Genomic DNA, 27,828 nt, shown 5'->3' with positions numbered 1-27,828 from the left:
CCAACCATAATCCCAAGGGCCAACAACCTCAATAACGGTGGCATGCCACTCATAATCATGATCACGCTTGATCCTCTCACGGGAAGGAAAAAGTCTCTTGTTAACAGACCCCTACGTACCAGGGACATAGTTCAGCTTACCATCGCTCACCTCACTTAAAAGACGAATCTCACAACGAGGAGCAGCAATATTATGAAGACCAACACTCCATGGTTTACGGTTCCGGCTGTTGATATAATCCCCGAAGGAATTATTGAAATTTTTGGGGGTATACCACTCTCTCTCAGCGGGATCAGGGACGTAGAAGGTCATCATTGTTTCTCCCTTACTCCGAAGATAACATTCCTTCAGCGCATGAAGATAATTCCCAGTCAACTGTGATACAGAACGACTATGGGTATTTGTAGAATAACCTTCACGACCAGACAGCACGTCGTAATAAAAAAAGTCACCCGACTTATACAGAGGCAACATAAGACCCGCCTCGAAGGCTCCTACTGTAGTCAGCAGATGAAATTCATCGAACTGATAATTCGAGATGAGTTCATAGGTGATATCATCATCGGGATCATAGAAGAGGACATTGAATCCTTGGAGCTCATGTTTCTCCTTAAACAGCTCAAGATCAATATGCTTAAATGTGACCTTCTTCTTACCAACTGAGACGCTTCGTATTATTGGGGAAGCGTCTTCCTCGTCAGCGGGATCTGGCGTAGGATTCTTCGGGGGACTCAAGTCTGAAGCCTTCCTTTTGGAAGGAAGACTCTTGGGTGGATCAACCTTCGACACAGTACCCTTGGAGGATTTCCCTTTGGAAGGGACCGCTGGAGGAGGAGGAAGAAGAGGATTTTGTTGGGGCATTGAAGGTGGAGCCATAGAATGAAGAGGCGGAACATCCAACGATTCATTACGAGGAGGAGGAGCCTGCGTACCTCTAGAATCGTCACACGAACGATAAGAGGTGCGGATAACAACATACCTAGAGCCAGGAGGACCCTTCGGTGGATCTCCTTTCTTGGTATACGAAGCCTTCTGACCAGAAGAAGATGAGACCCTTTGAGCACGAGGATCTGCATGTGAAGGCCTAGAGGAGCCTCCCCCAGGTAGAGATATATCAGGGTCTCTGCGTGGAGGAGATCTACGCGGACTAGCCGGCAGAGTCTGATAGGGAACCCGCGGACGATCGGTAATATCTGCGAAGAAGCACAAAAACAAGTTAGAAGTTGTTACAAAGGAACAACTAAAGATAAAAAAAAACCGAGAAACCGTCAGTTCATCTTGGCCGCCCTCAAAAACCCTAAACTAAAATAGAATCAGAAAAACCCTAACTCAGTCAAAACACCAAGAGAAAATCTTCAAATACGGGCTTATGCGCTTTGTAATGAAGAACAGGGGAAAGCATATATGCTTCTGCATATGTGTTCTTCATCACAAAGCTAAAGACTACAGCAGCATAAGTTGAACAAAGTAATCAAGATCAAAATCAAAGAGAAATCTCTTACCTGTATGTGAGAAATTTTCGAACAAGAGCGCAACCAAGAAGACAACGAACCACAAACACAAATGAGCACAGAAAAATCAAGAGCAGGTCGTATTCAATATAAGGACAGTAGCAATTAATGGCTAAAGAACAAGAATGAAGAACAAAAACCTTAGAAGAAGAAGAATGAAGGACTGACAGGGAGGGAATGAAATTTATTTCTAAAAATTTTCACATTCTCTTTCCTACTTATAAACCTTGAAGAAGACAATGACCGTTCCTTTACACAAGGAGCAGTTATTGCAAGGAGTGGGAAACGTGCCCTATTATCTAGGGGAAGTTATTAGAAGAGAGATGAGGAATATGTGACGTTTTTCCTCTAACTTCAACTGACACCCAAGTCAGAAGAAAAGGGGAAAATTGTTTGTACATATTTCATCATCCGCCACGTGTCTATGGAGAAACACGTGGAAGACATACAATCCGGGGAATCAAGGTGTGATGCCACGCGCATACAGCCAAGAGACGTGTCTCCTCAGGGCAAGGCCCTCATCCAACAGATCCAATGGCGAAGAATCGAGGAGTACAGAAATATAATGCCATTGCAAAGCACTGAACAACATCCAAAGACTTACTTTATCCCATCTCAAGAAAGATCCAAGATCAGCGGCTGGGGTTAATCCGACTGACATGGATATGACAGGAGCAGAGGACGTCTGTCTGGCGCGTACAGACGACCCAACCACCCGCATTAAACGCCCTGAGCAGTATACGTGTCGACCAACCTATGGAAGACACGATGAAAACTCTTCATCATCAAGCATGGAACGCTGGGGGCATCGTAGAAGACGAAGATATCTGCGATATTGACACAAAGCACAAGACGATAAGATTATAACGGCCTTCAGAAGTGGACCCCACGTTGTAACCCTATAAATACCCCTCTCCACTAAGAGAGAAGGGGTCAACCAATCCATAGCAATTAGAGGAGAACATAAGAGATATAAATAGGAAGAGTAAGTAAATCCCTTATTTCCGCTGACCTATGTACACTTTAAAGTCATTCGACTATCTTTGTAACCACTCAATACATAGTGAAACACCAACCCCGTGGATGTAGGCCTTAGTGATGAACCACGTAAATCTTTGTATTATTTACATTTCAACACTTTACATTCAGCGTTTTACATCATGCACTTTACATTTATACTTCGATCTCTATTTACTCTATAATGAGCATTATAAGTGATAATATACGACTAGACAATGACGAGCCCGAAGGCTCTGAGTCGACGAATCGATATAATCACCTCCCCTTACGCATAAAACGCATATTTATGATATAGAGTGTATGCGAACATTGTTTGTGAACACGTGGATTTATCGTTATTTATGTGTTCACACAAATCACAAAAAATGGGGAAGTGATGATTCAAATATGTAGGCTCAACTGATGCTGAAACGCTGAAATAGTGAAAGAGGAAGATGATGTTCCTAGATTTACGTAAAAGAATATATCTTCTGAAATATTTATGGTAACGAGGCATTTATCGGCTTGGCTTAAGCTGAGCTAAACCAACTTTTAACCATATTAGATCTCATATATTGGATGGCTAGATATATATTGATCTATGGTCAGAAACTTAAGTGTAAAATTAAGTCAAAAATTTAAGTTAAGGGATCTGCTCCATTTTTTTATTATAGAAGTCTAAACCTTAGATATAATAGGTTACGGTATGGGGCGGATATGGACGAGGACCTTGAATCCCATCCCCGCTCCATCCCCACATCGTTCCTTTCGGGGATTCCCCGTATCTCGCCCCATTCCCCGTTTATACGGGTAAAACCCTAACCAATAGAGGCGGGTCCCCGCGGGGATGGGTTTGGGTGGGGAAAATTGCTATCCCTAAAGGCGCCTGGGGGACCGGGCTCACCGGTCGGCCGGTCATGCCGCCGTGGCCGATCCCATGCCTCTTCCTTTGTTTTATCAAATTTTATTATTTTTCCCTGATCTCATGAAACCCCTTCATTCGAGCAAACTTCCTCGATTCGAGCAAAACTCTTATTTCCTCGCACGGTGAAATCAACATAAAATAAGGAAGAGTGTCACGGGACCGGGCTTATTGGCCCACCATGCCCTAGCCGTAGCCGGTCCCACAACCTCTCTGATTCCTTATTTTATTAGTATTCCTTCTCTCGTCTCATGAAAACTCCTTCATTTGAGCAAATTCCCTTGTTTGAGCAAATCTCCCAATTTCATCATATTTCCTTCACATGATGAAAATAATATAAAATAGGGAAAGGTGTCACGGGACCGGACCTACTAGCTGGCCGGTCGTGCCCTAGCCATGGTCGTTCCCGCACCATGTAACTCCTTATTTTATTATTATTATTAGTATTTCCTTCATCTCATGATCAAACTCCTCTGTTTGAGCAAAACCCTGGTTTCTCCATATTTTCTCAAATATTGCTCAAATGCGCGTCAGAAAATATCAAAATTCTCAGGACTGAAACACGGACACTATGGTGACGCGGGCATGATACCTTGACCAACCAGGGTCGGCCCTTTGGCTTGCAGGAAGCCGGTCCCACATATTTTCATAATTTGACCTAATTTGTTCATATTAGGTTCAAACTCTTCCAAACAACTTAGACTTTCATCAAATGATCGTCAGTCGGTCCCATGACCGCCAGGGCCGGTTCCATGACTTCTTGGTCGGTCCCTCACTTCTTGATAATTAGGTTTTATCACCTAACGCTCAGACGGGCAATGCTTAAACCAACATTTAATCATCCTTTCCCCAACTAGTCTTAAAGGGACTTTGGTATTTGCTCACTCGAGCATCTAGGCACTACATGATCGGCACATCATCCCATGTGGCCGGTCCCTCTTTCATCCAGTGGTTGATTTTTCATAAAATCATCAATTGATCAAAATCAGGGTTTCGAATCTAATGCTCCGCAAAGCATAATTCTGAACAGGTTCAAACACTAATAATTTGGGATATTTTGAGTTTGGGTCCCAAAAAAGTGACCAATGTTGAGTCTGGGTCCTACAAAGTTTGAAATTAGAGTTTGGGTCCCAAGACCAGAATTGACTGTCTTGATTGTGAAATAATCTGGTTAAATATTTAAATGACCAATATAATATAAGAATTTGATTTATTTACAAACTCAACCATTCTGTTTCTGTTAGACACATGTAGGCGTAAGAATCATTTTTGATTGAATGACTGAGATTAAAGCACCTAAAGTCCGACTACTTCTCATCACTAAAACCAACTAGATCGGCTTTTAGTCTTTTAGGGTTCTGACTTCCAACTCGTAACAGTGCGACCAAATTGGGATTGACCAAAATTGATTGTAAAAATTCTGTGTGAATGATTAATTTTAGATGATTCAACTGTTTGTTGCCGTGGTGTTTGAGGTGTCGAATTTCTAGAGAAAGGTAAACAAACAAATCCCCCTAATTTGCACTGGGTCTTGTTTTTTTTTTTTGTCCCCTCTTGATGTTGTCTACTGATTTGTACTCTCTGATGGGAAAATTTTTTAATCGCAAATCTGGTTATTATTTGTTTTTAATTGTGATTATCATATGTTTCTTCACTCTCTGCTAACGTAACTACATGTCTTAGCCATTTCTATAGATTATAGTTGAGTTAAGTCTCCCTTGGTCCCTCTCGGTATTTTCCCATGAACTGATATTTGCAATTCCATTACCAATTGGAACTAATCACCGTTTGGATTTTTATTAGATGATAAGTGGAAGAATATGATGTTTGATGGCAGTGACATATATTTGATTGTTCGCCATATGTAATAATGCAATTGAGTTGGTGATACAGGAGTATCGTAGCAGAAGTTGAGACGTATTAAGACTAGAAGAGTGACGTGAATATTATCTTCACAGAGCCGTATCAACGGCTAGATAGTTAGATGTGCAGATCATATGCACAGAACTTAAGTGGTGTGAATATTATATTCACACAAGCAAATAACAGAAGTAGAGGGACACCTAAGGCTGCCAGATGAGGCTAATCATCAGCCTAGGTTTAATTGAGCCATATTACGCTAGAGAGTATCTAGAAGGTACTAGAAGAGGTGGAAGTTTGATAACTGAGCCTAGAAGTTTGAGGTTTTCTACTTTAGATAGGATTCCTAGTTTAGATGAGTTCTAAAACTCATAGCTTTATTTTCTTTTTCAGCAAGTTTACACTCCTATAAAAAGAGGAGATTTGTAGGCTAGAAGGCCAGAGAAAAATGAGAGAGAGTGCAGCCATAGTTTTGGTTTGTAATAGAATTTTTCTTTCAAATCAATAGAAGAAGAAGAAGTTAGAAGAATCAATCGTGTTCTTTTCTTTGTGTTCTATTATCTTTTCTTTTGTGTTCTTCCTAACTTCATATTAAACAACACTGACTCTAGGTACCCTTGATCGATTACGTATCAAGTGGTATCAGAGCCACGTTCTGACTTCTAGGGTTAGTTGTGGTGCATGGTATTAACACGTGAACAATATACGCGATCAGGGGAAGCAACTGTTGTTCTACCAGACAGAAGAAAACTTAGAGGAAGTACTAAAACCAAGATGGGAAGTGAATATGATAAGAATACTAAACTAACAGATGAGGACAAGTATGCTAAACTTGAACGTAAGGTACAAGATTTAGCAGATACCCTTGATGCGTTCATAAAAGCAAGTGCTGTCAAGTCAAAACCTAAAAATAGAAAAGAAAGTACAAAGGGAGAAAAAGAAGGATTAAAGGAAGATGACGAAGAAAGCTCATCTGATGAAGAAGAAGAAGAAGAAGAAGATGATGATATAATAAATAAAAATCCATATGGAGGATTGGAAATTGAATTCAAGCTCGAGATATTTGACTATGATGGAGTCATGGATGCTGAAAAACTTGATGGATGACTAGATAAGTTGGAAACATACTTCACAGTACACCAACTTGTTGAGTCACAAAAAATCAGTTTTGCAAGTCTGAAATTGTCAAACCATGCCTCAACATGGTGGAAAGCTTATAAGAAGAGGTATATTACAGAAAATATGACTTGGCAATAATTTAAGACTCTCATGAGGAAACAATTTTAACCTGTGGGCTATCTGGATGAAAGATGGTATAAGTGGCAGCATCTTCGACAACGATATCAACAAAGTGTTCAAGACTACACTACAGAATTCTACAATCAAGGTCTGACTTTAGATGTAGATATGACCAGTGATGACACTTTTCAAAAGTACAGTGGTGGACTGCTTGACTATATATGAAGGGAGTTGAAACTTTTCAGTGTACAAGACATTGAAGGTGCTATAAACAAGGATGTGGCCATTGAGCAGAAGACTAAGAGTAATGCTGGATCCGACAACAAAAGAGTTTTTGTGAGAGGAGAAGATAAAACTCCAAGAAGAATTGAGACGAGTAGAAACAAAACTCTATCAGCTGAACGATAAGAAAGGGTGTGTGAACATTGCAAGGAGAAAGGTCATATCAAAGACACTTGTTGGGTTCTCCATCCCCAACTGAAACCAAAGAAGCTACGTGAGACTGAAGGGAAACGAAGCTATAAGAAGAACACTATGATTGCGGAAGCTGTTGATACTGAAACAATATTCGAGATAGAGCAACCAGATCCAAAGCTCTTGTTGATGACAAAGCTGACAGAGCAGAACAGATAAATCTACATGAAGAATTATTCTATGTCAAGATTCAAGTAAAACAAAGCATTGTTGAGGCCATCGTTGATTCTGGTAGTCAAAAGAATTTGATGTCAGAAAAACTGGTGGAGCAAATGGGATTATCAACAACTCCACATCCGAAACCTTATCCTTTGGGGTGGATACAGAAGGATACTGAGCTTCAGGTAACGACACAGTGTCGTTTCAAATTTGCTATCACTGATAAGTTTATTGATAAAATTGTCTGTGATGTTGTGCCATTAGATGCAACACAAGTAATTTTGGAAATCAATATTTATGGTAACGAGATGTTGTTCTTTATCATAGAGAGCTTGCTTATTTGTTTAAAAAGTATGGGAAGGAATTTCGAATTCTGGCAAGCAAAACCCATCTGCCCATGAAAATGGTTACCACGAACCAAGTCAAGAGATTGATTAATGCTTGTGGTAGATTCACTTTATTATTAATCAGACCAGTGAACACGGGAGAAAGGAAAGTAACATTACATGTTACACTCTCCACCAAACAAGAGAGTGAGATAAGTTCATTAAAGAAGCAGTTTGTTGATTTATTTCAAGAAGAGGTTGTCATACCACCTAAAAGAAGTTTGGACCATGAAATTACACTTGTTGGAGATGCCTCCTTACCAAACTTGGGGTTATACAGAACCTCTATAACTGAATCTGAAGAAATCAAGAGACAAGTACAACAGTTACTTGAACAAAGGGTGATAGTGCCAAGTTGCTCTCCATGTGGCTCTCCAGTTTTGCTTGTACCAAAGAAAGACGGAGGATGGAGAATGTGTGTAGATTACCGAGATTTAAATAAGATTACTATCAAGAATAGATATCCATTACTAAGGATTGACAATCTTCTTGATCGATTAGAAATTGTTATATTCTTCACCAAACTTGATCTCAAATATGGATATCATCAGGTACGAATCAAAGAAGATGATACTTGGAAGACAACATTTAAGACTCGACAAGGATTATTCGAGTGGCTCGTTATGCCCTTTGGGTTATGTAATGCGCCAGCTACTTTCATGCGACTCATGAATGAGGTATTACGAACTTTCATTGACGATTTTGTCATCGTATACCTAGACGATATTTTGATATTTAGTAAGATATGGGAGGAGCATTTGGTACATGTGTCCAAGGTGATGTCTGTGTTAAGAGAGAATTCGTTACGATTGAATGAGAAGAAATGTGAGTTTGGTAGACAAGAATTATTTTTTCTTGGATTTGAGACTGGGAGAGGAAAGATTAAGGTCGATCCAGGAAAGGTTGCTGTTATTTCTGCATGGCCAGCACCTACAAATATTACTGAAGTTCGGAGTTTCTTAGGAGCTTGTCAATACTTACGTAAGTTTATAAGACATTTCTCTCAAATTGCAACTCCTTTACATGGTTTAACCAAGGTTAATACCGTGTTCAAATGGGAGCCTAAACATGAAGCTACTTTTCAATTACTGAAGAAGAAGATTTCAGAAGCACCGGTTCTGACATCGCCTAATTTACAGAGGCCTTTCGAAGTGGAGACAGATGCATCTAACTATGCTTTAGGGGCAGTGCTGCTACAAGATGGAAAACCAGTAGCATATCATTCAGAAATGTTCACAGGACCTGTTCAGAATTATGTTACATATGACAAAGAGTTGTATGCCATGCATCAAGCTATGAAGCATTGGAGACCATATCTGTTGTGTGGTTCACACTGACCATAAACCTTTACAGTATCTTCAGACTCAATCGAAGTTACAGCAGGCTCGACATATGAAATGGGCATCTTACCTGGAGCAGTTTGGTATTCACATCAAATATAAGCAAGGAGTGACAAATAAGTTAGCTGAAATGTTATCCAGACCACCTTCAAATAAGGCTTTGGTTGTAGCAATGCAGACTCAACCATTATTGCCAAGTGACTATGCTCATAAGTATGAGGGAGATGGAGATTTTGGTGAAGAATACAAGAAGTTAAACTAAGGACATATAAGTGAGTGCCGCTTGGTGGATGGGTTAATGTACAAGGGAACTTCTCTGTGCATACCACGCTGTGAAGATAGAATGCACTGGATTAGAGAAGAACATACTTCACGTGGATGGTCATTTTGGTATGGAGAAGACATTGATTAATTTAAAGCGATATATGTATTGGCCAAGGATGCATCTCGATGTCTCCAAGTATATTCGAGGGTGTGTTCTTTGCAATACTTCGAAACCATCTAATAGGAAGAGAGGGAGACCATGGGAAAGCATTTCAATAGATTTTCTGGGAGGTATACCAATGATTAAAGCAGGGAATGATTACATTTTTGTTTTTGTTGATAGATTCAACAAGATGATCAATCTGATACCCTGTAAAAAGATAGTAACAGGAGAAGGTGCAGCCAAGCTATTCTTCCACCATGTTTGGAAACATTTTGGACTACCCACATCCATTATCTCTGATAGATATAATCTCTTCCTAGGTCAGTTTTTGACCAAGTTATGGAGTCTAATGGATACAATACTCAAGCATAACACTGCATTTCATCCTCAAACAGACGAACAAACAGAAGTAGTGAATAGAACTTTGGTTCATCTTTTAAGAGGGTATCATTCTAAACACCCTAAGACTTGTGATGACAGTTTACCTTTCATACAATTTTCTTTTAATAGAGCATTTCATGGAAGTACTCTGAAATCCCCATTTGAAGTTTGTCTAGGTTATTTACCTCAGAGTCCATTTGATATGGGGTTTACTACACCACAAAGTGTGACATATACAGAAGAAGAAGATAATAGAGCTCAAAAGTTTATGGAGAAAATAAACAAGATACATACTATAGTAGAATCTCAGTTACAAAAGTCACAAGCTAAACACAAGGCTAAACATGACAAGCACCGTGTTCCTTGTAATTTCTCTAAAGGAGATTTGGTATGGTTGCGTATAGGAAAAGGGAGGCTCAAGGGAGAAGGGAAGAAGCTTAAACCCATACGTTATGGTCCATTCAGGATATTGAAGCAATTGGGAGATAATGCTTTTCAGTTGGATATACCACCTTATATGAAGATGTATTCAGTTATTAATGCAGAATATCTGAAGCTTTTCGAACCTCCACTACTTAGTGAAGAAGAAGATGGTCAAGAGTTGAAATTACCACCAGTAGAAGACTTATGGGTAGAACGAGAAGAAGTTCTTAAAGAAGATTGTATTGTTGAGACAAAAGTAACTCCTACCAGAAAAGGATACCGTGTAATGTTTCGCGTGGGACGTGCAGGTCAAATACCAAGTAAAGCAAGGTGGTTCAACAAGAAACAAGGAGAGACTGAATTTACCCACCTTCAGTTCAAAGCTTACACAGGAGTTCCAGCTTCCTAAAATGGGGGAGCCATGATACAGGAGTATCGTAGCAGAAGTTGAGTCGTATTAAGGCTAGAAGAGTGACGTGAAAATTATCTTCACAGAGCCGTATCAACGGCTAGATAGTTAGATGTGCAGATCATATGCACAAAACTTAAGAACTTAAGTGGTGTGAATATTATATTCACACAAGCAAATAACAGAAGCAGAGGGACAACTAAGGCTGCCAGATGAGGCTAATCATTAGCCTAGGTTTAATTGAGCCATATTACGGCTAGAGAGTATCTAGAAGGTACTAGAAGAGGTGGAAGTTTGATAACTGAGCCTAGAAGTTTGAGGTATCCTACTTTAGACAGAATTCCTAGTTTAGATGAGTTCTAAAACTCATAACTTTATTTTCTTTTTCAGCAAGTTTACACTCCTATAAAAAGAGGAGCTTTGTAGGCTAGAAGGCCAGAGAAAAACGAGAGAGAGTGCAGCCATAGTTTTGGTTTGTAATAGAGTTTTTCTTTCAAAGCAATAGAAGAAGAAGAAGTTAGAAGAATCAATCGTGTTCTTTTCTTTGTGTTATATTATCTTTTCTTTTGTGTTCTTCCTAACTTCCTATTAAACAACACTGACTCTAGGTACCCTTGATCGATTACGTATCAGTTAGACTTTAATCAACATCTAATAAGAAGAATCATTGAGTTAATTTTGTGCTAACTAATGTTTGTTTTGTTCCAATTCAGGGCAGTTCATTCATTCTCAGTAATGGCATCAACAAGCCATCTATAACAACCAATGGAAAGGATTTTGAGTTAATTTATGCAATAAATTTAGTTGTATGCTTTATGAGTGCAAGTTGCAGGTTAAATGGAATGTATTTGAGTTAATAATCCATGTGGACATCTGTTTATTTTGTGTGAAATGGTCTGCAGGTGTCTGTGAAATGGATTGATGAAAAATGAGTTTGAAAATAAGCCTGAAATTGTGTGTTTATACGGGTTTGATGATAAGTTAATGGACTAATAATTTAGACCGGTCATCCCGTGTATCCGGTCCCTCTTTCACCCAGTGGTTGATATTTCATAAAATCATCAATTGATCAACAATTGATCAAAATTAGGGTTTCGAATCTAATGCTCCGCAAACCATAATTCTGAACAGGTTCAAACACTAATAATTTTATGTTGATCATGCAATCGGCATTTTAGTTGATTATACTCGGTCTAGTTGCCAGTATCTTAAATTAATATTTTATTTGGTCCCGCTACCAATAATTCATCAGACGAGCAATATTCGCTCAAACTAGGAATATTGATTCAATTTTCAATATTTAATTCATCAGACGAGCAATATTTGCTCAGACTATGAATATTGACTTAACTATCAAAATTCAGCAGTTCATCAAATGAGTCACACGAGCAATATTTGCTCAGGAATATTGGTTCAACTATCAATATTCAACAATTCAACAAATGAGCAATATTTGCTCATACGAGCAATATTTGCTCACTTTAACTATTAACATTCATTCGATAATTATACGTCTGTCTCAACAGACATGTTCAATTCATGAATCCTGGAGCATTCGTAAATCATGCTCGACTCAGCAATACAAAGACTCATCGTCCAATCAAGTCAACAACTGACTAATTAAATACAGTCTGCCTTGCAGACTCTATAATCACGAGACATCAATCATGTCATATGGGGGATATTAACTAGGATTTTGGTTTGGGGCCTACGGCACGTATGTTCACCCACGACGAGAATGTGACTATGTCGTGCAAGCGGTTCGAGGAGTTAAAAAAGTAGTGTGTGGATAATCAACCAAGTCTCTACATGATAAGCAACTGGTTTTAACAAGATTTCCCACTTTCCCACTCTTTCACTCCAACAAACGTCACACTTACTAGGATCAATGTTTCTACTATTTTTTCATTATAAATAAGTCTCTGAATCCATGATTGAAGCAACAAAAAAAGAACGGTCGTCTGAACAAATAATTCTCATCACACAAGAATTCTCAAGGTCTGAGCAATCAATCTCAACAGAGAAAATTCAATCAATCAAAACTTATCTTTTTTCTTCATGCAGAATCCACAATCCTTTGATCATCATTGATCTCCCACACTTCTCAGCTTCCCTCGTACAGATCGACTCATTCTCTCTTGTGACCGAATTGACTCTGGAACGACCATTGTCTTGGTTTAGGCCGGAGTCTTACAGATTGATCTCTCGAACTCAAAGCACTCCCTTTGCATTGCATCTGTTTTCAAAAGGTTAAAGCAGTTTGCTCGGTCGAGGAGTTTCCTCCGCACGGTCGTCTCCTTATCTTCCCACAAAACCAACAAATCGTTTTCCCCATCAACATAAGCAAACCATAGATATATGAGTTTCTGAAATACAGGAAGGTTGGCGAACCAGTTCGCAAACCGTAAGTTAAGAACGGGAGAGCTTACGAACCGTAGTGATATGAGTTTTTCATATTGGTGGAAAATGCTAACAGATGGCGTACTCGATTCACAAACCGTGTCCATCTGAGTTTTCGAGACGAGTAGGGTTGGTGAAACCGGTTCACGAACCGTTTCACCCTGACTCGTGAATTGCCTCACTAACCGTTTCACCAATGGTCCCAATAAAAATTTAGCACATGCTTAAATACTTATTTTCCGAATATGTTTAGCATTGGTATGACTTTCATAAACACCTCTAAGACATCATCGATTACTAAAACACTTGTGTATGTGCATCATGATTTAATTCTTAAGTGTTTAAATGAACATCAAACAGCTTATAGTTCATAAGGCATACTTGCCAAAGAACGGTGGTCATTATACATGATAGACACATTTCTGTGTCTAAGTTGTCCTCAATTTTCTACATTGTTGGCGCTCGATTTTGTATTTATTATGAATTTTTATGTCATTGTAGGTGTTTTTAGAGAAAATAAAGTTTCGCGGAGAAATTGCTTGAAAAGTGGAATTTGCACTCTCGGGAGAAAATTACTAAAGGCACCCAGAGGGCGTGTTAAAGGCACCCCAGAAGTATGTTGGAGACGCCCCAGAAAAATGATATTGGCACCCGGAGGACAACTACTAAATGAACCCCACTTTGGATAAGGGGCACCTAGATTACTATTGGCAACTGAGTTGTGGTTAAGGGGAACCTTCTTCTTCATTCAAATACTGAAATTAGGCGGGAAAAGCTATTATCAAAACAACGAAACTAGGTTCGTGATTTGAAGGCGTTTTAGGGAGATTAAATGGTTGTGATTGTTTGGGTATCTTCCTTTGGACCTAACAGGGTTGGTAAGGATGTTCGATTCAACCATAATTGGCTACAATCATGGTTTTGGATAAATCATGGAGAAAAGAAATACTCGGTTTCTGTGGATCGATTTTGGAAATATTTCGTGGATTTTTTTGTCTTGGGCTTGGATTAAGACGAAATGTTTCTACTAAACATGGATGATAATGAGTTTTGCTTCGAAAGAGAAGGGAGTCTCCACGTAGTTTTCACTGCAACAGGGAAATGGAGGATAACTCGGGATTTGGTTGGAACCGAGAGTGGAAAGTGAGTGCTTCACATGTTTGCTAGAGTTTGACAGACGGAGATAAATAAGGAGAAAATAAAAGCTTCAGGCACGTGAAATAGAAGAAAAAGAAACAAATATATCCCCGTGACATGCAGTTTTAATGGAGATTATTCTAGATTGATTACGGAAGATTTTTTTGGTCTCTTGGGATATAAAAAGGAGTCTTTGGATTCATATATGGAGGGATAGAGTTTGGGAGAGTTTAGAGCATCAACAGAGGTGATTGATCGAGTTGCAGAGAAGAGTTTTCTGCTGCCGTTGTGAAGAACACGAAGAACATTAGAATATAGGAAACAGTGGTTAAGCTACAGTGACTGCGACACATCTATGTTATCGTTTTCTCTAACATTTAGTTTGTAACAAATATAAGTGTTACAAACCCGATTTTAATCATTTTTCATCCTTTTCATTATCTGTGAACACCTTTTGAGCAATGAAATCATATTTTGTGTGTGTTTCCATCATGAGAAGCTAGACCCCATTATTGGGACGATGGAGGAAGCCGAATGTCATACGTGGGAAATTTTAATTCTTTTTATGACTTTTGTACTAATTAAAATTGAATCATGAATTTGATTAATTAGTTGTCATTTCATTTGATGGGTGATGTTTGCTTAGATGTTTTGATGTCACATGCTTAGGATTTACAACTAATATTTTGAGAATATGCCTTGGCAAAAATAAGAGACCATGTTTTTATTTATTGAGCTATAACTGTTAAAAGAATTAACATTTGAACCTTATGTTATGAGTTTGGCGGAATCCTGAGTCCCAGCACCTCTCGGTACTTTGTATATATTAATTTTAGAAAATAAATCTTTAAATTTAATTTTCACAAGTCTTAGAGTTCGAATCTTATTTACTACAACAATTAAAAATCTTATCAATTTTTGGCGCCGCCGACGCCGACTTGTTTTTAGATTTGTTTTTAGGTTCTATTTTTGTTTTTATTATTTTTGTTCTTTTTTACGCGTTTTGTTATTTTCTGTTTGCATTCAGACTTGGAGCTGAGCTAAAGAAAAATAGAAAAAGTGCTTAAAGAAAAGTAAAGCCAAAGAAGGAAAGAAAAGAGAAATCTGAAAGGAGTGAAGAAGAAGATTTTTGTATATAGTTATTTTATTTTTATTGGATTTTACTTTATTTTTTGTATTTTTAGAAACTGTATATAGGGTTTTATTTTTGTAATCTTTTATTTTTGGACACTTTTGAACTTTAATTTTGGATATTGGACTTTATTTTTAAAACCCTAAGGAAGGGTTAGTTTAAATATAAACTGCACAAGAAAGGACGACAGTTACGATACTGTCTCGGCCCCTCGGGTTCATACTGACATAGGAGTCGGTGGCCCGAGTCGACTTCCACGGTTCATCCCCCGTTTGGAAGGGAGGCAAGAATTCTAAACACCCGTGAATCCCCCGTTAATGAGTTTACTGGATGATTTTGTATGCATATATGTTGAGGTATGAATACGGTTTAATTTATAGAAAATGACAAGGCCTAGCCAAATTAAGATAAGGACTCGGATTTCATAGGAACACATAACCTACGCGAACCTAATCCTTAAAATTTTGACTAGAACGAGACTGATAGGGTAACGAGCTTAATAAGAAAGTCGTTCAAAAGACATTTTGGTTGCTCTATTAAGCTTAACTCGAAGTTCATGATGATTACTGTAAGTTGAGAGAGTCGCCTTGTAACCCAAGGATATTTTTCCAGTGTGGCCTAGGTATCAAAGCTCCATTGAGATTCCCTTGTCTCTATTTAACTTACTTTAATTCAGATTGATTCCAGAGAGGTTTGCTAAAATTATAACGAATTTCCTTTTGGAAGAATAGAAGCTAGTCTAGAAACAATATAAGGGAGCCATCATGCTTTTGTTTGTTAGATTCAATAGGCTTGTTTTGGTTGAGTCAGCCTTGTTTATGCTTGTGTAGAATTCCCTTACAGTTAGGATGTCAAACTGGTATTACAATAGCCAATACAATGTATATCCAACTGATCAATATGGATATTACTCTTTTTACGACCATGGCGTGAATAGTGGTTGGGAACGCCAATATTTTGAAGGTTATGGGTCATACCATGGTGAGCCAAATTACTATCCACACGCGCATCGGTCATATGAGCAAGAAGATTATAGTACTAGTTCTTCTTCTTTGGAGGATACAATCAAACTATTGAAAAGTAGCCCTTTCTATGATCCTTATGTTCCTATTCCTCCTTTAGAAGAGTCCCCCAGGGAGTTAGCTGAGTCGACACGTAAGTTTGCTGAGTTAACATGTAAGTTAGCTGAGGTGAATAACGTAGTTATGGACGAAGGAACTGCTATAGTGAGTGAACCTTCTTTAGAAGATACCCTCAAGCAGATAGCTGAGACGAACGAAAGAATTTCTCGAAATAATCTAAATTTCCAACATACTGTTCCCAGTTTCACCCTTGAAAATGAAGATAGTTACTGAAAAAGTGGGGGTGCAACAACCTCATCCAATAATTCGCTCAACAATCTGTATGGACTAACTCCAATATACTTTTAAGAGAATCAACTAGACAGTCAGACTCGATCTTAATAAAAAGTATATCAAAGAGTTATATCTCAATTTCTCGATTCAATGCTTACTCAAGCAAATAGAAATCTGCGAGTCTAATTGAATACAAGAGAAATTAACTTGAACGTTACCAAAGACCAATGTTCAAGGATAAATCAATTTCAATCAACAACCAAAGGTCGGATTTCCCAATTGATTGATTCAACGCTCAACCTGTGATATTTCAATTATATAACAAAATATAATGCAGGATACTACGTACTTGATTCCCTTAGCTGATCTCACCCACAACTAAGAGTTGCTACGACCCAAAGTCGAAGACTTTAATAAACAAATTTGTATCACACAGAAAGTCTACAGTAATAGATAAATCTGTCTCCCACAGAAATACCTAGGAGTATTGTTCCGTCTTTTGATAAATCAAGGTGAACATGAACCAATTGATAACCCGAACTTATATTCCCGAAGAACAACCTAGAATTATCAAACACCTCACAATAATCTTAATCGACAAGCGAAACAAGATATTGTGGAATCATAAACGATGAGACGAAGGTGTTTGTGACTACTTTTCTATCTTGCCTATTAGAGAAATTAATCTTAAGCCAATCTTACGATTGCACTCAATACGATAGAAACAACAAGATCAGATCACGCAACTACAAAGAAAATAGTTGGGCCTGGCTTCACAATCCCAATGAAGTCTTCAAGTCGTTAACCTACAAGGTCTCGGTAGAAACCTAAGGTTAAAGGAGAATCGACTCTAGCTTATACAACTAGTATCACACAGGAGGTGTGGGGATTAGGTTTCCAAGTTGCTAGAGTTATCCTTTATATAGTCTTCAAATCAGGGTTTGCAATCAATGCTACCTTGATAACAAAGCATTCAATATTCACCGTTAGATGAAAACCTGATTAGATTCAAGCTAATATCTTTCAACAGTTAGATCGAACTTATCTTGTTATATACAAATGAAATGCACGTTCATTTAGGTTTGTGTAACCGTACCTAAACGTGTACACCTAGTTGGTCCAACAGTAGTTAACCAAATGGTTAGCCATATGAGCACTTTCATATAAACCATATTCATCTTCGCCATAACTAGTTCAAATGACTCAAAAGAACTAGTTAGAGAGTTGCTCAATTGCTTCGATCTCATAGAAGTATACAAGACACAATCGAAGCAAAAACTATTTTGATTCACTCGAATCAATTCATGAACTTTATAGCCACGGTTTGCAAATATGCATTCCTTAGTTTATATAAGTTTAAGTTCATGAATAAACAGTTTTTAGAAAATAACCCACTCAAGTACGCATACCGGTACGCATACTTAAGTACCCGGATTAAGTTTGTTTTCAGTTCACAAACTCCAGCAAAAATTCACGGGACGTGAACTTTCGACAGTACGCGTATAGGTACGCTGAATTTAGTTCCGGTTATCCTGAGCAGGAAAGTACGCATACTTTGTTTCAAGGATTATGGACTTACACATATATAAGTTCACATACAATGTTTATATCCATTCAAGGTTATATATTCTAAACTCTCATTTCAATCATTGAAACATTCTTAGAGGAAGTTAAATAGAGGTTACTCACACACTATTCTTCATCAAAGCGATTTTCAAGATATTGAAATCATCAACATGACTTTCGTCACTTTTAAAGATGAACTTGGCCAAAGAGAAAGCTTACCAACATATATTTCGAGAAATAGATAAGCGAGATAAACTCGACTCGAAATAGCAAATGTGTATAATCGAAGTCTATATAGCAATACGATTTTTGTCTCAAGATAGGAGATAGAGTAGATAGACTTTTGAGTGATAGATAAGTTCAAGTCTCCACATACCTTTTAGTCGATGAAGTTCCACCAGTTCCTTGAGTAGTTCGTCGTCTTTGTATGATGAATGTCGTGCAGTCTAGAGCTCAACTACACTTTCTATCCTAGTCCGAGACTTAGCTGTAAGTAGAATAGAAATCAAGACTTATAGTTTTGGCAACTAAACTCGACAAACAAGCTTGAGATAGCAACGCTTTCGAGATCTACCGAGCAATGCTCTAACAATCTCCCCCTTTGTCAATTTTAGTGACAAAACTGTCAATACATATGGAATACAAAATAAATAAACTTTGCAGCTTCTCTTCCACATGCATGATCTCCTTGGTTCTTCAACATTACTCGAAATCTTCGTCACTTCCAAGTACTCCAATGATTCCAAAGGTTTTAAGTTCAGCATCATCGTTGTTGAAAATATATAGCCATAACAATGAGAAAACAAAAGCTCTCAATCAATGTTACACAATGTCATAGTATTATTACACATCATGAAAGTTCAATCGTATCACAACTTCGACAACAATACTATGGTGATATGTATCACTCCCCTTTAGTCAATACTCCATCTCACATGGAAAACACTCCCCCTTACATAATGATCCGAAAATCATATGTATTTGTAGTGTGAACTACACATTAATTCTCCCCCTTTTTGTCAATAAAATTGGCAAAGGTACAAAAACTAGTGGGATCCTAATGAAATTTCCATAGAGACACTTCATGACCAAAAGAAAGTACATATTAACTTTTTAGATGCAATCATATAGTCGAAACTAAATGCATTCATCAAGGAGTTTATAAAGACACAAGATAACCCCTATAATATTCCACAACCGTACTCCCCGCAAAGATTTGGCAATTAAGCACAAGTTCAATTTAGAACTCTCCCCCATAAAATGTCATTCTCGAAAGAACAACAAGAGCGACCTTACTTTCACAAGAAAAGAAGGATTTCTTTGGACAACACAAATCACATAATAATATGAATTTGTATCCCAAAAACTCTTTTAAATTATCCACAAGAGAACCCATGATTAATTTAATCGGAAATGATCATCATAAGAAAACTTACGGATCCGCACAATATATAATAAAAAATATGGATCAGGGAAGATCAATACTGCGGAATAGACAAGGATTCATTCTATTTTCCATCATTATTTTCACAATGACATACAATAGACATAATCCTTGTAAACAAAAGTTTTATCCTTTCTTCCATCAAATAATGACAAAAAGGATTTAACTTTGGTAAGTCAAAAGTTCATTCAATCTTTTATCAATACTTGCATATCGACATATGAAGGACTTAACTTTTGACCACGTATGGGATATTCAAGGTTCACGGATGCAAGCACACATATCCCATAACAAATTGCAATATATAAAACCATAAAGATTAATACTGCAAAAATCATCTTTCAAACAAACTTCAGAATTTAAACAAATAAATCTAAAAACATTGAAGATGAAAAACATTGGACATAGCTATGTATAATCACAATAATGGCTATTCCAAACTCTAGTTATTATTTTTAAAAACACAAGAATAAAATTCTCATAAGATGATTTCCTAGGCATGATGAAAACAGAATTTAAAGTCCAAATAAAAGGATAAACCATGAAAGACTAATTATCATATTCATCATCGGAGACCATAAGAGTGTCTTGAATCTTATCCATGTCTTCCTTAATTTCTGGGAACTTAGTAGAAATCACAAGTAATTGTTCTTGGACACACCTTACCTTGGCATTAATATTATCAACACCTTTAAGAATTTGATGAAGAAGATTCATGGAGGAAGTATCACATGAGCCATCAAGGTTGTCACGTCTTTGTCTCTTGCAAGCATTCTCCTTTATACATTTGAAGGTACATGGACGAACAACCTTGGGAGTTCCAATGGAGTTGCCAATTGGAGCAATGGAGAAGGTGCGACAAATTTGCTCAATCAAGAATGGATAGCCTAACTTCTTGTTGGGAGAAGTCATTGACAACATTTGATAAATGATAAACCCACAAATGTCAAGACTTTGAGTTCCCGTCTCAAGGTAATAGACCAACTCCGCAAACTCACGACTCCAACGAGAATCCTTAATCGTGGAGGGACAAAGATTAGATATACCAAGTTTTCCAAAAATACATCAAAGGAAGACTAAGACTATTTGTATAAAACTTTCCCATATTCCAATCAACACTCTTACCACAGAGACCAATAGAAATGGTTTCATAAGAAGGTCTTTTATCACTAGGTCTTGGTAGGAGAAAATTGATTTTAGTAATCCTTGAAATTAACTCTCTATCAACAAGAATCCTTTTTCTATTTATCATGGTTTTGAATTCCATGTCATCAAGATTAACATCATGGATGTTAGCATAGAAGATTCTAGTAAGAGTGTCAAATCTTTTACCAAGACCATCAAAGATGTTCCCAAGATTGAATTTTTCAAAACAAATCAAATCCTCTCTATGTCCACTAGTAAAATCCAATTTCTTTTCTAAAATAAACCCTTTAGAAGAAATTCTTTCAAAAACATTCTCACAAGAATCATTAACAAATCTATTTCTAATGGAATTTTGGTCTATTGGTAAATTCATGCGAGAAGAAGATGAAAAACCCAAGTTTTTTGAACCATCTTTTGAAACCTTGAAATTCTTCATGAGATCTTAAAAATAAAGAGACTAGTGGAAGAGGTGACTTACTTGATATTTTCATGAGAACCCTTTCACTCATTTTGACCTTCAAATATGATTAATGGAGAAATCATAAAAACCCTAAAACCGTTCACGAACGCGGAAAGTTGAGAGGAAGAAGAAGGTACGCGTACCGCTCCTTTTAAATACCCAAGAATGGGCTTGGACCCGTTCATGAACCGCGACCCACAAAAGGAAAGTAGGATTTCTTAAACGTTCACCTTCCAAGGTTCGGACACCGAAGAGATCAGTACAATGCAGAAAAATAACGGAGGAGAGGCTCCATTACATTTAGTTAACCTTTGGAGAAAAAAATACAACAAAGATTAATCCAGGAAAAAAGTCAACCATCAGTTTCCCCACATCAAGTCATATACAAATGGGGCAAATCCAGTCGTGTTACCGAGAGACTAAATGTGCAGAGAAATTCTCGTGCAACTTTTCAGGTTGAGTTGTATTAGTATAATCATAGTAATGATTACATTCTGGATTAATAGAATTTTTTGAATCCCCCTTTTTATACCCAAGAAAAGACTTTTTCTGAAGGTTAGAACCTACGCCAAACCCATAGGAATTCTTTTTATCGATTTCACATGAGTTGGAGGTAGGTCTAGTTCGTACATCATGAATACATGATTTGGCATGTACAGAACTTTTCTCAGAATAATTCTTATTCTCAAAGGAATTAAGCTTTACTCAGAATTTCAAAAATGCTTTCAAAAGCTCTAAATAGATCTTTGCCAATTTATCCATTACGATAGTATTCCTCATAAAGATTAATAGTTAATCTAGTGAGATTCCATATCTTTGAGCGTCGACTGCGTTTTTTTAATAGACTCTTCTTAGAAGAACTTTTAATTTTTCCTTTAGATTGTTCCTCATCATCTAAGATTTCCAATAACTTAGATGAAGCAGGATTATCACAAGAGACGAGAGGTCTAATCAATAATCTTTGAGCAATCTTTACGGAATTCTGGCGTGCGTTACAGATGCCAAGAGCAAGCTTCCTAAAGCAATTTCCCATAGGGACAGTCTTTAGGAAACAATCAAACCCAAACTTATTAGGTTTATCGTGTTTTCCTGCTCTGATACCAATTGAAAAAGTGGGGGTACAACAACCTCACCCAATAATTTTCTCAGCAATCTGTACGTACTAACTCCAATATACTTTTAAGAGAATCAACTAGACAGTCAGACTCAATCTTAATAAAAAGTATATCAAAGAGTTATATCTCAATTTCTAGATTCAATGCTTACTCAAGCAAATATAAATCTGCGAGTCTAACTGAATACAAAAGAAATTAACTTGAACGGTACCAAAGACCAATGTTCAAGGATCAATCAATTTCAATCAACAACCAAAGGTCAGATTTCCCAATTGATTGATTCAATGCACAACCTGTGATATTTCAATTATATAAAAAATATAATGCGGAAAAGAAATAACACAGACACCAGAAGTTTTGTTAACGAGGAAACCGCAAATGCAGAAAAACCCCGGGACCTAGTCCAGATTGAACACACACTGTATTAAGCCGCTACAGACACTATCCTACTACAAACTAACTTCGATCTGGACTGTAGCTGAACCCCAATAAATCTCACACTAATCCAAGGTACAATTGCGCTCCTTACGTGTCCAATCCCACAATCGGTTTAACAAAGGAACTAGGGTGCTTAGCTCGGTTGAACCCACCAAGCGTTGGTATGTCAAGTTTGGTTGTCATATTTTAGTGAATCAACTCATCTAAAGAGTCGCTTGATTATTTACTAGAGTCAACTTCGTATAGGTTAGCTTGAAAGTATTAGGATATGAGACATTACAAGTATTACGTGAATACTTGAAGAATGTGAAGAAGTACGGAGCTACAACGACGATATCATCCTTCCACTTGAGGTTAGTAATATTTGACTTGAACTGTTTTTTTTCCTAACGTATCTTTCAAGTCGTGCATATTGAAAACATAACTGCGAAGCTGTGAATGATTATACTCTAGTTAGATATAGTATTAAGGAATACAATACGAAGTATAACGCTTATCTTTTAAACTTCGTATATAAGACATCGACATAATCGTTTGAATGCTATTGTGATTATGTATGGGTATGAGGTGAAGATTTCATCCTAGGAAACAATGTTTTACATTAGTTTAAAGGAAGTAAATTCATAAACTTGTTTCGTGAATTGAAAAGGAAATCGCTAGGCTTATTGGTATTGTTATTCATTGCATGTCTTTTGAACTACCAATATGTGTGATTAGTATAACCGCTCATGACTTGTTTATGTTCTTGGTAAAACTATTCACAAGGCATGACTTTTGTATTGGTATGACCTTTATTAGTGAAACCGATTTAGTGTTATGATCGATTTAGTGTTATTGGTATGACCAACTCTAGGCAAAGGGGAACCGATCCTATGAAGAGGTGCAACCGATCACAAAAGGGGAATCGATCCTTGTAAGAGGTGCAACACGTTTTTAGTAGATGGGGGAACCGATCCTATGAAACATTGTAAAACATTGATACGATTATGTAAAACATTGTAAAACATTGATGGGGCATCGATCGGTTATACTAATGTAAAACATTGTTTCCTAGGACGAAATCTTCACCCATACCCATACATAATCACAATAGCATTCATACGATTATGTCGATGTCTTATATACGAAGTTTAAAAAATAAGCGTTATACTTCGTATTGTATTCCTTAATACTATATCTAACTAGAGTATAATCATTCACAGCTTCGCAATTATGTTTTCAATGTGCACGACTTGAAAGATATGTTAGGAAAAAAAATAGTTCAAGTCAAATATTACTAACCTCAAGTGGAAGGATGATATCGTCGTTGTAGCTCCGTACTTCTTCACATTCTTCAAGTCTTCACGTAATACTTGTAATGTCTCATATCCTAATACTTTCAAGCTAACCTATACGAAGTTGAGTCTAGTAAATAATCAAGCGACTCTTTAAATGAGTTTTTGTTCACTAAAATATGACAACCAAACTTGACATACCAAGGCTTGGTGGGTTCAACCGAGCTATGCTCTAACAGCTTATTTCGATAAGACCAAAATAAAGATTAGATTAACTTTATTTATCTCATCAGGTTCTAATTATTCAGACAATAACTTAGACCTTTCACTTTAGACAAGACAAGTACTAGGTTAATTAACTAGTATTTCTTGTAAAGGCATTCGATTAGACTTGAATAACCGAATCCTTCAATTTGATAAGTCTAACTAAGATCAGAATTAACTTAGTTTCTTTTATTCGGAATCGAATTGGACTAAACAAATGATCTCGTATTTTGTTAAGCCATAAACAATACATACAAACCAAAATGAATTGACTTGGACAATTATTTTTCTTAACCGGAAGCAATTGAAACGACATAGACATTATAGCACCGCAATTGCACCAAAATTTCATTAAGCAAAAAACTTGATATCAAACAATAAAGAAGATACCAACCAATTAGCCAAATAAATTGACACAGTTTTTCTTAACCGGAAACAATTGAATCACACACACACACATCCATACACATAATGGAATAAATATCAATTGTACCAAAATTTTGTTAAGCAAAAGCAAAATATATGCAATATATGCAGGCTTTTATTAAACAGGAAACGATTAACTAACAAATTCGTTACCTCAAATTCCGCATTCTCTTCTCCCCAGAAAGGTATATCATTAAGCGCAAGTTCAAGTTAGAACTTTCCCCCAGTGTGTTGTCATCCTCTCGCAAGAACAAAAGAACAACAACAAAGAGCAACCTTTACCAGAGAAAGGTTGAATCAGTTTTAACTAATGCATGCCAATAACAAAAGTTGAAAACCCGAAATACATATGTTTATGCTAAACACAACTCATGTAAATACAAATTGATTCAACACATTGTGACTTTTTACATATGAGTCTCAATCGGAACACCTTATGATCCTTTGATAAAGCCTACCAATATGGGCTAGAACTTAATCCCGCTAAATCAAAAAGTCACACAAACCATAAGGGTTCATATCATATGAGATCGAATATTAAGTTTATGAAAACTGAAATCATACATCCCATAAACCGAAAAAACATAGCAATAATATAGACATTCAAGTACAGGCTATGTAATCGGAAATTATCACAAGAAAAATTATAAAATAATAATTTTATTCATAAATAATGATAGTTTTATTCAAAAGTAGACCTTATACAATAATCGAAATAAATCAAAAACTAATGTCTATTTTTCTTGAAGATCAGAACCCTTCATGATCTTGGGATCTCTTATGCCTGATACGAATAATCCTCCAAATTCTTTGAAGATATCCTTGACTGAAGAGTAATTCCTTAACCTTGTGAAAGTTACGTTCTTCTTCGTTTACTCTTGTTTTGGGGTAAAAACTGATTCTGCTGTTTTTGGTAAATTTGGGTGTGTTGATTAGAAACGTACTGCACATGAGTACTTTTAGATTCGAGAGATCAATTTGTAGACTCTGGCCTAAACCAAGAAATGGTCGTTCCAGATTCAATTCGGTCACAAAGTGAAGGAGAAGGTTGATCTTAGGGAGGGAAGCGAAGAAAGTGTTTGAGATCAAAATGTTGAATTATGAAGGTGTGGTTGTTTTATGACTTGCATCAGAATGTGGAACTGGATTGCAGAATGTAAGCTTATTAGGTCTTGGTGTTTTCTGGATACTTGAGTTGATCACCTCTCCTCTCGAAAATAGGTTGAAAAACCTATTTATACAAGTCATTGAGCACACCTCTGATCTCGTAGGAAGTGGAGGCACTTAAGTAGTGGAGAAGTGGTGTTGTGCAAAAGGTGGTGACCATCACGTTTCCATTATGTGGGAAGACCGGTCACCCTTTCATCCACTACTCCCTCATTGTTGTTAACCGTCCGTCCTTTCCTGACACTTTCTCGTAATGGGCGCGTTGCACGCCGCACGCCGTAAACCACCAGACCAATATCCTAGTAAGCATCCCCCGGTTTGTGACATGTTTGATGTCTCGAGTATTTTGTAGGAAAATATATACAGCAGGTTGCTGAATGCGTCAAGTCATGAGACTCGTTGCTTAAAGTAGCATATAGCGGTTTTAGGTCAAATAATAAAATTATTTGTAGAATCAATATTTATAAAGCATCGTTTATAATTGATGCGCATGAAGCATCGCTTTTAAAAAAGCTGCTAAAGATAATTGATGTGCATGAAGTATCGTTGTTTAGAGCTCGTCCAAATTAGTCGCGAGTTGAACGTTTTAAAAAGAGTGTGACCGGCCATTTTTAGGAAGCTGGTATGAGTCGTGCGCGTGTGTCCGAAGCTTCCCGGTCAGTCCTTAAAGGAGAGTGGCGACTGGTAGCCATTCTAAAATCTTATCGGTCGATCCAGGTTAGATCTGGACCGCTTAAATCGGCTAGCCAAGTTGAGTGGCTGAGACGATTTGCGGCAGTTAATGACTGCTGTTGAATCATACAAGTAGCGTGAATGGACCCTTTTGAGTGATCATTTGGGAACCCTATGAACGAGCCATGACTTGGACGATCGTTCTCTATGAAGGAGGGATGGCCGGTGATCGCGACATTACCCTGTCGGCCTCCTGAAAATAAATCTAGACCATCCGACTAGGCTAGCGAATTTGGATGGATGAGATGATTTGCGGTAGTTCTTTACTGCCATTGATTCAAATTAGGGTTTAGAAGCCGTGTGGCCAACCCTATTTTGGCTAATCGATTGAAAGCATTGGGCGCTAGTTTGAGCAGGCCGATTGGCCAGACGCAAAGGCGAGCTGCCGGTGAGCATGATGACATCTATTGGGCCGCCTAAAATTAGATATAAGCCATTCAGTTTGGCTGGAGAAGATGGACGGACGTGATCGATTTGTGACAGAAGCACGCTGCCGTAAAGCAACTTAGGGTTTCCGAAACAGCGGGTTCACCCAAGTTTGAGCAAACGATTTGACGCATTCCTGGCTTGCCGTGGGAAAGTCGATCGGACAGGGATGGAGCTGGGTCGCCGGTGAACGCGCCAATACCTCTTTGATCATTCTAAGGAAGATCTAGACCATCTAACTAGGCTAGCTAAATTGGGCGGGTGTGATGAATCTGACACTGTTATGGTCGGTCTTAGCCCGTTTGAGCTCCTCCTTCAACAACGCAATCACCCTGGTTTTGGATAGCGATCGGGGATGTTGCGTATGAACTAAAGGGATTCCGATTGGCTGGGATGCTTGTAAGGATACGCAAGCTCGTCAACGCTATTAGACCAGTCAAGAGACGAATTAACCGCTAATGACTAGATTAGTTAGCTTAGATTTTAATTAATAGAATTTAATCTAACAATAATTTAGATACGAAACTAGTATCATTGAATAGGTCTCGAAAAGTTGTGCGCATGGGCTACTCGAACGTGTCATTCGGATACCGGACGAAGAAGATATCATCGGATGAGTATGAAGAGCAAAATTACAATTTTGCTTTGGACCGACCTGGGCTGCCCATATCTAAAATATTGGGTGTCGTAGTAAAACCATTTGGTTTTATCCGAAACGTGTCGAAGAGAAACTCATTTCTCTTCTCTTTTTTTCATCTCTTTCCTTATTCTTTCTTCTTTTTCCTCCTCTCTTTCATTTTTCTTCCTATGTTGTTG

This window comes from Papaver somniferum, chromosome 5 (genome assembly GCF_003573695.1).
Source record: "Papaver somniferum cultivar HN1 chromosome 5, ASM357369v1, whole genome shotgun sequence".
NCBI lineage: Eukaryota > Viridiplantae > Streptophyta > Magnoliopsida > Ranunculales > Papaveraceae > Papaver > Papaver somniferum.
This window is presented reverse-complemented; position numbering follows the sequence as displayed.